Raw genomic sequence first — 11507 nt, 5'->3', positions numbered from 1 at the left:
TCCCAGTCAAATCTTTGTCTAACTTGCTGTTAAAATCTTACAAGGATGAGGATTACATATCCTCTCTGGATACTCTGTTCCAATGTTTAACTACCCTCATAGTAAGAAAGTTCTCCCTAATATCCAAATAAAAATTCCCTTGCTGCAATTTAAGACTGTTGCTCCTTGCTCTGTCTTCTTTCTAACCTTCCTCAGTCATCTCTTCTCCAGACCAATCTACTTCTTTCAGCCTTTTCTCGTAAGTCATGTTTCCTTGACCTCTATTCTAAACCTAAATATGCATTACATTTTTAAAGAGTCTTTTTTATTAGTTTTAGATTTTCCACCTTTCAGTTTTATTGAATGAAAAATCATTTATGGGTTATGACATAGGACAAGTGTAAGTTCTCATTCAATCTTCTCCATCAAGATCAAGACAAAAGTCCTCTTGAACCTAGCAGCCAATTGAGCTATCATGGTTAAAGCAAATTAGTTTCTTAGCCAGTGGCATACAAAGGAGTCATGAGACTAGTATCATATCCGGCTACCTTTGACTCACCAATTTGAATGAGCACTTACAGCAGCTGTGTCTAGTAGGGTCAGTCTGAGAAACAAATTTGATGGCAAAGCTTGAATGCATGCCAGAGTGGCATATTTTAACTTCTCTGCCACTACTTCCTGGGTTTTTCTAGGTCACTTATTTTTGGTATGGTTTTAGCATCTTCTCTTGTCAGTTTACTTTGTAAAACTCCAATTTTTCAGTCTCACTTAAAGAGACATTCTTCATACTTGCAAACATTCTTCCTACTCACTTTTGAATCCTTCCTTTAATTCTGCCATATCTTTTCAGACACAAGATGACCAATATGCACATGGTACTCTAGGTGAGGGTGTACCATTAAAGCATTATGAACTATTGATACATTTCAAAGGCACAAGTGTCTTTGTTTTCAAAATTAAAAAAAAAAAAGAATAGCTCTGGATTTGTGACATATAAGTAACAGCTTCAGGTTTTGGTATCTAAGGAGGGCTGAAATGCATTACACTTTTTAAAAAACTGGTGCTGGAAGTACCATACTGCACTGAGTTCACAGAAAATCACATTTTGTTCTTTACACTGAAAGAGCTGTTGTTCCCTTCTATAAATAGCCTCAACAGAACAGCCAAACATCAGGGAATGATTTAAAAAAAATCCAGAATATAGCCAGGAAAACAGAGACTAGATCGATGCTAGTATGTTTTAGTAAAGGGAACTACATAATCATAAATAGCCTAATAAAAGACAATACTAAACTTGCATATAGTTAAGTGGAGAAAGCAGGAAGTGTGAAAATTTAAAAGAAACAAAAAGTGAACCCTTACAAACTTCAAAGAAGATTCAGGTTTGGTTCACTTTTGGAGCAAAGTTTCAAGGCTATTTTTATTTTTAGGAAGAACATGTGCACTAACAAACCCATTTTGAGAAGTGGAGCCCCTGAGTGCTAATCCTAAATCTGCTATTGATTTGTTGACAATCACTTGACAAGTCACTTAACTTTTCAGAGCTTCAATTCCCACCCCCATCTATAAAAAAAAAATGACCAACAGTCCATCACAAAGCTCACTGAAGTCCATGCTAAGAGTCACAAGGCTTTCAGTGGCCCTCAGATAAGACTTCTATTGTGTAGCCAAATTCTTCCTCTCCCTTGAACTAGTTTTGTCTCAGACTCACAGCAGCTGAGGCAAAAACCAGCTGCTGAGGACCAGGGAGAATTTCTCTCTGCTCCCTGAGGCTGCCTGAGACTCGCAGGGGCTAAAGCAAACAGCTCTGGTGTTCGGGAGGGGAAGAATCCCCCTTAGCTCCCTGGGGCTGCCTGGGCTAGAGGGCTCTGGGCTCATGTGGGGAGAAGCCCCCCACAGTGGGGGCTCCCCAGTGCCCCCATTCTGTGCTGCATGGGCAGGCACCCAGCTGGGAGGACTTCTTCCTCCCTCCCCTGGCAGCAGCTGAAGCAACTAGCAGCTGGGAAAGGGAGGGGGTGGGGATGATTCCCCTCAGCTCCTCAGGGCTGCCTGGGCTGGGGACCTCAGGCTGGGAGAAACCCTTTGAGGGGGAGGCTCCACCAAGGTGAGCCAGCACCAGGATGGGGATCATTAACCCCCTGTGAGGGGAGCGCAGGAGGTTGGAGACTCTTGGCTGCACTGGCAATGGCCAGGCTGGGAGATGTGCTCTAGCATCCCCCTCCTACTGGCCTGGGTCAGTGCAGGCCTTCCCCTGCCTTTCCCAATTGAAAACTTGAATGTCAGTTCAGTTGGTTATTAGGGCTGTGCGAAGCTTCAGTCACTAATTTGATTCAGCGGAGATTCGGCCCGATTTGGTGGCCGAATCTCTGCATCTGAATCAAATCAGGATACTGATTAACCTCTCCAAATCAAATCAGAAGCCTTGGATTTGATTCAGAGAAATTTGCTGATTTGGCCATAGACACAGCTTCATATGTTTTTGCTACATACCTTGAGGTAGCAGGCATGGCTCGTGAACACTGAGATGATGGGGCAGATGGAGCATCCCACAGGATCATGGGGGGAGGGGCATCCCCAGCGTGCTCATTGGTGGACCCAGAAGTTGACCAGAAGCACTATGGCCGAATTGCTGATTATCGGAATCAGCGTCAAATCTTCAGATTCAGATTCGGCCGAATCAAATCAGGACAGTGATCCAAATCAACTAATCCAATCACTGTCCCCTGAATTGGGCTGAATCTGAATCGAATACAGCCCAGTTTGCACACACCTATTGGTTATCGGTTCAAACCTATGCAGGTTAGAGGAAGCTGCCCAGATTGAACTGGTTCTGCCTCGGGATTTTTGACTGTCTGTACTTAGCCACATTGGCTTGTTACTACCAGATTGCTGATAAGTACTTGGTTGCTGGTAAAGATATGCTATATTATAATTACCTAAAAATACTTACAAAATCCTGTAAATTGCTATGGCAGGTTCCAGATGCATATTAAGAGTCATACTCTGCTCTGAAGAGCTTAACTTCTATGGAACCATCTGTTCTTTCTCTCCTGAGCGTGTCACCACTAATTTTTTTTCTGAGCAGGTCACCTGCCCCCCACACACAGCTGAGCTGACCCAAATCCCAGATATTGGACCATATTTAAAAAAACAAACAAACACCTGGACAGAAAGCAGAGGATCCAAAAAGAGGACATGTAAGGTTATGCTTTTAAGACCTCATCCTGAAAAATCCTGAGTCTCTGCAGTTTTCTCTGTGTTAGCCTAGATCCTGCAAGATTGTAAGAACCATCAATTTCCACTGAAGTCAAAAGGAGTAGAAAACATTGGTATCTCTGAGGATTGGGCCTGAAAATATAACATGAAGAAACAATTCAAAAAGGAAGGCAATTACTGGAGAACTAGGAAGTATTCCAGAAGGTTTCTTTTTTAATTTATTTTTTCACATGAGGGAGCTTAATGGAGAGTAAAGGCACTTGGCAGGGAAGTAGTAGGCAGCATGACAGAAACCTGAGACTTTGAATACAAGATGAAAGGACAGAAAGCTGAGAGGATTAGGATGTGCACGTACAGCAAGAGCAGGAAATTGCATTTAGAATAAACTGAAAGGCCATGAGGAGTGAAGCAGAAACCATAAAGAGAAGGTTATAATAGTTAAAGGCTTTGTCAAGGGTCTTTTGTAACTTAGTTAAGTGACTGCCCAATTTTCCTTGAATTAAATTAATACAATTGTACAATGCTCACCCAGACATCTCACCAAATGTTTTTTTCAGGCTGATTCTAGATCTGGTTTGCTTAGTCTGAGCCCTTGAGCCAGAAGCAGGAATAAGTGGTTGTAATGTATAACAAATACTTGAGAAGTAGCCTGAATTAGCATTTGTAAAGGTGTTAGCAAATGAAATTAAAATGGCAAACAATTAATTTGACTTACAATAGGATTGGAAAGCCTAGTCTGAACAAGGCCAAGATGAGAAGTGACTAAACCATGGTCATGAGCTTTAGCAGCATAGAAAGGGTGGGTTTCTGCATTTATTAAAGAAGAAAGACCATTCATGCATATAATGTGTATATATATATTTTTTAAAGATTAACAAGGGCTTTAGAAAAATATAAAACAATAACCAAAATGGCTAAGTCTTTTTTGCAGTTAATCTTCACTTGTCTCTTGGGGCTACACAGAAGTATGGAAAATATAATTTATGAAAAAGCCAAATAGTCCTCATGAGTTTACTCTGTTACAGAAAGAACTTGCCTTAATCTGGCTTGCTCTTTTATTTGAAAAACAAGAAGACCAGGGCCCTGAAAATTCAGAAGTCCCATTTTCAGGCCCTAAGCTAATCTTGAACATCCCATGAAAGAGGGAGAATTAAACAAACAAGGTCTGATTTGTGTCATCATAACTTACAACATTTTTATGCAACAGTTGGCAACTTTTTAAAATGGCAGACCAAAAAACCTGGCTCAGGTTGGAGGCAGGCTGATGCTTGCAATGTAGTACCTAGTCATGGCTCATGTGATGCCCACCAGAGCCATAACAGCCAAACCCCCCAGAGTCATAGGCTGGATCTGTGAACTTGATCTGACCTACAGGTCATACACTGAAGATGCTCAGATGGGATAATGCACTCTCTGTCTGAGCTACTTCCACTTTTGTTAGCGTCAAACCCCTATAATTTTTCAGTACTCTTTACTTTTTACTGAGCACAAGCTTTCACTCTCTTCATAAGTAAGCCATTAACTTTTTTCTAGTAAAGTACAGTATAGGATTCTTATAGGCAAGGAACCATAATGAGATGCAAAAAGCTGTCCTTGAGACAAATAAGCATGAAAATAAGTGGGGGAAAGCAAATGCTGGCATCTTTAGATTGAACATATTTCAAACCACCAGGAAATACTGGGTACAGTGTATCCTAGTAGCAGTTCCTGAAAAAAAGGGAGGCTTTCTGCTGAATTTATTTTCCCCTATTGCATTTTGTGTGGAATGGGAAACATGCCTTCTCTTTACATTTTCTGAAATTAACTTGTTTAACTAAGAATGAACCTTAAATAAAGAGTCTAAACATATGTTTATAAATTCTTATACATTTTAACTTTGAATAATTTAGTCAAAGGAAACAAGAATTCCTCACACCAGTTATACTGTAATTTAGAACCAGGCAATTAAGAACAATTACTTCAAGTCCTACATTTCCGTTAAAATTACAGCTGTAGCAAATTAAATCTTACATTGATATATTGTCTCTGTTTATTAATTTTTAAAGATACAAAATATTGTAACATACAATCTAAGAATGCAAGAGTCTGCAATATACCATACATAGCTGAATTAGGTATTTCTCAGTAAAAACTTAAGTATGCAAACCTCCCCTAAATGAAAAGGAAGACACCATGGGCAATTGAGCAATACTAGAGTATACAACAAATATGTGTATATCAAAAACAGATGGCAAGACAGTAAATAAGTAGGATTATTACAATGATATTCATAGGCTGTCTACAACAACAACAATAATAATAATAATATAAAAGCACTGCAAAACTGTGTGTTATGTGTTTAATAGGCAGATATCCAAAATATAGTTACAATCTGGGGCAAGAGTGTAACCATATACAAACACATGCATATGTTCCTACACACATAGTTGCACACGCACTCACAGAATTATTACTTTCTAGATTTCAGAAGTCATAAGCCTTTCTGTTATCATACTGAAACTCTTCTAGGAGAAGTCTATATCATATTGTGGTTAAATATTTCAGCTCTAAAAATGGAATTTGTATATACATGAAATAACTATTAAACTAGTTTACAAATATTTTATTTTAACCAAAGTGAGGCTAGGTAGGTAGAAAACAAAACAGGAAATTATCAATCAACATAGTAAGGTTCTGCAGCAGAGATAATGGACAAACTACAGATATCACTAATCCTGAGCATCTGGACAATGTCTAGAGGCACTCTGCAAATTTTATTACATTAAATCATTCAAAAGATCAGACCATTAGGTCTTGGGGCACACACAAAGACTTTAACTTGGTATTATAATATATTAAACCCTGTATCTGTAAACATATAGAATCGATGGCTCTGAAAGGATATTAAATTTAAGTTTCTTAACTATAAACATAATTCACATTTTACTAGAACACTTCCACAAGAAAAGTCTCTCTGTATCATAGATGGTGTTCTCAGCAGATGTTCTTATTAGAATGCCTTTTTGCTTTTGCAAAACTAGGGCTAAAGTACAGATTGAATCAAGTCAGTAAATGATCTTGGAAAAATTAAATCTGCATAGAAGAATTATATTCATTCACTGCTCAGGAAAGATGGATTTAAAGAAATATATGGTTCTATATCTTAGAATTGCCATTATAACTATGTCTCAGAACAAGGTTTTTAAAATTTTTTGTATTATTCTTTCATAGATAATTTATACTTGCCAAATCTAAAAACATACAGAAAATTGTGTCTATAACATACATGGAATAATCCACTAAATAAACAAGGTTACACTGTTTGCTCTGGCACCATCCATTCACCTCAAGTGAGGTCATAGGATTAAGCCCCAAAGTTATTTTCTTGTGTAGATGTAAGATTTGAAAATGATGATATACCTTCAGAAGAATGGCTATATCTCTTAAGTGTTATAAAGACTTACCTTAACTTCACTTCCACATTGCATTTTATCCCAAAAACTTTTTTCAATGTATCAGTGAAGAAATTGACATGTTACCAGCTTTTTTGGCATGTTACCAACACCTTATTAGACCTTAATATTTAAACAGGGTATCAGCATCATGCAGTAATGTGTACCCCTGCTCCCCAGTGCTTGGCATTTCCTCCCAACCTGCATTCTCTGTTGCTCAGCCATCCCCAACAGCCACCCCTGGCTTCTTGAAACTAAACAGCATCTTTTCCCAGATTCCCAAAATTACCGTATTTTCTCATATACAACATACATCTTTTCCCAAAAAACAGTGGCTGAAAATTACAGCATGCAGTATATGCTCGAAATATTATAAAAGCCATTTTTTCCACTTACTGGCCAAAAATGAAAAGATGATCTGCAGGCAACTCACAGGGAGCAGAACAATTAGCAAGCTTGGCTGCCTAACTGCTGCTACTTAGTTACTTACTAAGCTATAAGGAAAGATTTTTTTCTTCATTCTACCTTTCAATAACAAGGTTCACATTTTAGTCTGGAGCATACTATATACAAGAAAATATGGTATAAGTTATGCCTCTAAATGGTACATTACTGAAGTAAACTATAAAGAAGTCACTTTATAAAAATCTAGAGGGGAAAAGCCTGAACTTTAGCAATCAGAATTGATTTGTTAAGAACAAACCATGTCAGACTGATTTAATCTCCTCTGACAAAGTAACTAGTTGGGTAGATGAAGGGAATACAGTGTACAGGAACTTTAGTAAGGCTTTTAATAAAGTCCCATATGACCTTCTCAGAAGCAAATGGGAAGAATATGTGCTAGTTAAAATTACTACAAAGAGGACAGATAATTTGCCCAGTAACCAAAACCAAAGGGTAATTATAAATGGATCAATGACAGAATGCTAGGAGGTTTCAAGTGGGGTTTAACAGGAGTATGTCCTGTAGGGGTTTTGGTAGATCACAAGCTCAATACGAGTCAGCAGTGCGATGCAGTCATGAAAAAGCAAATGCAATTTTAGGCTGCATCAACAGGAGTACTACATGTAAGATAGGTGAGGGGGTAGTCCCACTCTTCCTGGTGATGACTAAGTCTCTCCAGGGTTGGCAAGCTGATCAACTGGCCATTCAAATAACATTAATTGACTGCCTATTATTTGACCACAATCAACTGTGGTCAAATATTCCATCAAGCCAAAAATACCCTTGTGTAGGTGGCAACATACCCTTTTATTGCATAAAGATGTCATTTATTAGAAAGGGAAGGCATAAGGAGCTCTTTGCCACCCTTCCCTGGAAGAATCAAGATCTGCACACACACACGCACGCGTGCATGCACGCACACACACACATACACTCTGTTTAGGAACAAGTACCCCCTAACTTTCTCCTCTCTCCTGAGCTATTCTAGCCTCCCTTTTCTTCCTCTCATTAAGTTCTGGGATAAAAGGAGAAGAACTCTTCAGTCTTGAACATTATTCACATTGATACTTAATTAACATTTTTAGCTATAATTCAGTGCAATGTTTTAAATTTTAATTTAATTATTTCACAATAACAGCAAATGAACTTATGTAATTAACATAGATATCTAACCTGCAGATAATCAAAGTCTCTTTACGGATCTAGGATGTGAAGAAGTTAGAAAGAGTCCAAGGGCAAGCGATAAAAATGATAAAGAGGTTAGAAGCCAGGCTGTATGAAGAAAGGTTGAGAGAGCTAAGCATGTTTAGCTTAGAGAAAAAGCTGGAAAAGGGAGGCAATGATATCAATCTTCAAATATCAGAAAGGCTGCCATAAATACAAGAGAAAACAGCTCTTTTCCATCATTACAGATGGTAGGACTTGAAGCAATGGCTCTAAATTTCAGCAACGTAGATTTAGATCAGACACCAGGAAAAACTTCCTTACTGTTAGAACAAGAAAGCGGATGAACTGCCCAGGGAAGTAGTGGAATCTCCTTCACTGGAGCATCTCAGGAAGAGGCTGGATAAGCATTGGACAGGGATGATTTAGGACCTTGCATGCAGATGACCCTCGAGGTCCTTATGATCCTATGATTTGCTTAATAGCTTGGTGATTCAGGCACTTGCCCAGGAAGTGAGAAACTTGATTTCTAGGCCCACTTCATCCTGAATGGGTTTGTACCCATACCTACTTCTTAGGGCAGTGCCAATCAATGGTGTAACTATAGTGGGACAAATGGAGTACTGGCCCCAGGCACTGACTTAGAGAGAGTATTAGCATGGTCCCCTCCAGCCCCAGAAGTCTTTTCCATGGGAGATGTAACCATGTGCAGATGGGACAGAGAGAGACAGTCAGGTGCAGCCCCATGCCCTGTAGTGTATCTGGAGGAAGTGGAAACAAATTAAATATATTCCATCTGCGCCCTGCCTCCCCCACTTTATAGGCTTTGCCTTGGGATGTCCAGTCCTTCACCCAGAAGCATATCTGCGGGGGGAGAGGGAAGGGGAACGAATGGGGCATCAGGAACAGCACTGGAGAGTCTGCACCAGTTGGGCTGCTGAACCAGCATGCAGAGAGCCCATCCCTCAGCTACAGTAGGCAAGCTCACACTGCTACAGAGGAGCTGTAGCAGCTGCTACCTGAGATCAGAGAGCAGGGACAGGTATGATCCTGAACCCCCACTCCTGTTTTATAATGGTCAGCATAATTCCCTCTTCCATTCCCCCTGCCCCACATTTATTTTGTTATGCCTCTGGTGCCAATTGCGCCAGGCCATGAAGTAGGCAGGACTTGACACCTCTCCCCACCTCCTACTAAAACTGGGACACTGGATGGAAAGGAATGTGAAGATCACAGAGCCCATGGGAGCATGACTGTGTACCCTAGTGAGAAGTACACTTTCCCAGGAAGAAGGAATCCTGAGTTTTACCTGCTTCTCTCTTCTTCTGGGGCTAGTTACCCAGTTCATCCAAATGCCTCTGTCTTGGCAGCAGAGGCTGAAACTCAAAAATTCCTCTCCTCCTCCACTACCAAGTATCAAACCACTATGGGTACATTTTCTCCTGTTTGCTCCCTGGCATAATGCATTTAACATTAGATAGCCACTGGTCAGGCAAAAGAAATAACAGCAGAGGCCAAAACTCAAAATGTCCTCAAGCAAGAGAATTAGGAAATGTGAGTTCAAATTTGCGTAGGGTGAGGTGGGCCTAGAACCCATTTCCTGACAACTGCCTTAAGACCTGCGCTAGTGAGCAAAAGGTAAGCAGCAGCACCACCACCACCACATTGATCTCAACATCAAACAGTGTCTGAGCATGTTTTACCTGACAAAGGATCTGGAGAATTAGTCAGAATGTAAGTGAATTACCAAACTGAATTGGATCATAAAGTGTAAGTGGAGCCTTTATACCTATGTGCTCACAGTAGATTACTTCTGAGCATGAACAGCAGACCGAGTCTAGTTGCCCAGGTTGGTTTTTTTTCAGGCCCATGCAAAAAGGTTCAAATGAAAGTCCATAAAGAATCTAGGTGCCTTAGCAGAATTTTGGCTGTTACAAAAGCTAGAATAGGATCATATTTAGTGACTTTGGTGATCATAAACATATGATCTGACCCATAGTTACCAAAAGTAATACTAAAAGGTTTAATTGCATTATTTGCCTGGGACTGGAAAGTCAACTTTAGTAAAAGCACCTAGTTCTCAGTATGAGGGCAAGCTCAAGTATGAATTCAGCTCACACACATTAGGGTCTACTTGCAAATACATTTAGTTGGGCTCCTTGGCACCAAGGTTCAACCACCTGATATCCCCCACCCATCTCATCCTTGGGCATTTTCATTAGGGTTGAAATATTTTTAGAACCAGCACATTATAGAAAAGGTTAGCCCCTATTGGACCCATTAGCATTTTCCTTTTCAGCAATCATATTGGGTGATGGAACATTGCCGAGTGTAATGAAATGCTCATTCCTTTGACCAGTTCAGCAAACTAAACTGGTTTCCTGAACATCCAGGAGCATATAGGTCTCTTGTCTGGTAGTAAGACCCTAATCCTGCAAACATGTACATGCAGAACTACCCCCAATATCAAAGGCAAATATGTACATAATTATTTTCAGGCTCTAACAAATTATAGCAGACTTCAGACTAAACTATATCCTTTTCTTCTGTAATATGTGCATGATGAGAAATCTCTATGATATGTTTCCATTTAAATGAATTGTATTTGTGTATTTGGTGTACATGAGTATATTACATGTTTTGTCAATCTTGGAATTTCAATAAGATTGTGATTTCATAAATTTCATAGACATTTGGGCTGGAAGGGACCCCAGAGGACCATCAAGTCCAACCCCCTGCCCCAGGGGCAGGAAGTCAAGCAGAGATCATAGGATCCCAGAAAGATAAGCAGTTTCTTTTATAAACAATTCATTCATCAAATAACCAAAGATGCAACTTCTTTTTTATGAATAAATTTGCTTTATTATAAACTATTGGCTTAGAACAGTGATTCTTGTACTCATCCAATACAATAAAGGATGTATACAGATTCCAGGCAAAGTATTGGAATTAACTGCGTGTGTACACCTGTATACGCAAAGCAATTCTGATTGAAATAAACATTTCATAACTGTGCTTCATAAGCTGCACATTGTGAACTACTAAACAGAATAGAACCAGGAGCAGAAGAGGCCTGCTGTTTTGGAGCAGAAAGAACTGGGTTCTATCACCAACTCCATTCCCAATTATCCCCAATCTTAGCACTATAAACTTCAGCACAGTAAAAGTCATGATGTTTTAGGCTGCACAATGTTACAGCTGATTTTAACATCACATGTTCCCTATGAGGGAGAGTCTCTTTTGTCCTTCTTGTACTCTCAATTCGTACACGAT

General features: G+C 39.6%; 1 long non-coding RNA gene across 1 annotated transcript; it reads left to right on the top strand.

The window, feature by feature from the left end:
* Positions 1–7576: 7576 nt before the first annotated feature.
* Positions 7577–11249, top strand: LOC109321554. The gene is made up of 2 exons (XR_002104083.1): positions 7577–10902; positions 11018–11249. It is a non-coding gene; the product is annotated as an uncharacterized LOC109321554 (long non-coding RNA).
* The last annotated feature ends 258 nt before the right edge of the window (positions 11250–11507 follow it).

The sequence above is a fragment of the Crocodylus porosus genome, unplaced genomic scaffold (genome assembly GCF_001723895.1).
Source record: "Crocodylus porosus isolate Cpor-Errol unplaced genomic scaffold, CroPor_comp1, whole genome shotgun sequence".
Classification (NCBI taxonomy): domain Eukaryota; kingdom Metazoa; phylum Chordata; order Crocodylia; family Crocodylidae; genus Crocodylus; species Crocodylus porosus.
The sequence above is the reverse complement of the archived record's forward strand: the minus strand, read 5'-3'. Positions and strand labels throughout refer to the sequence as shown.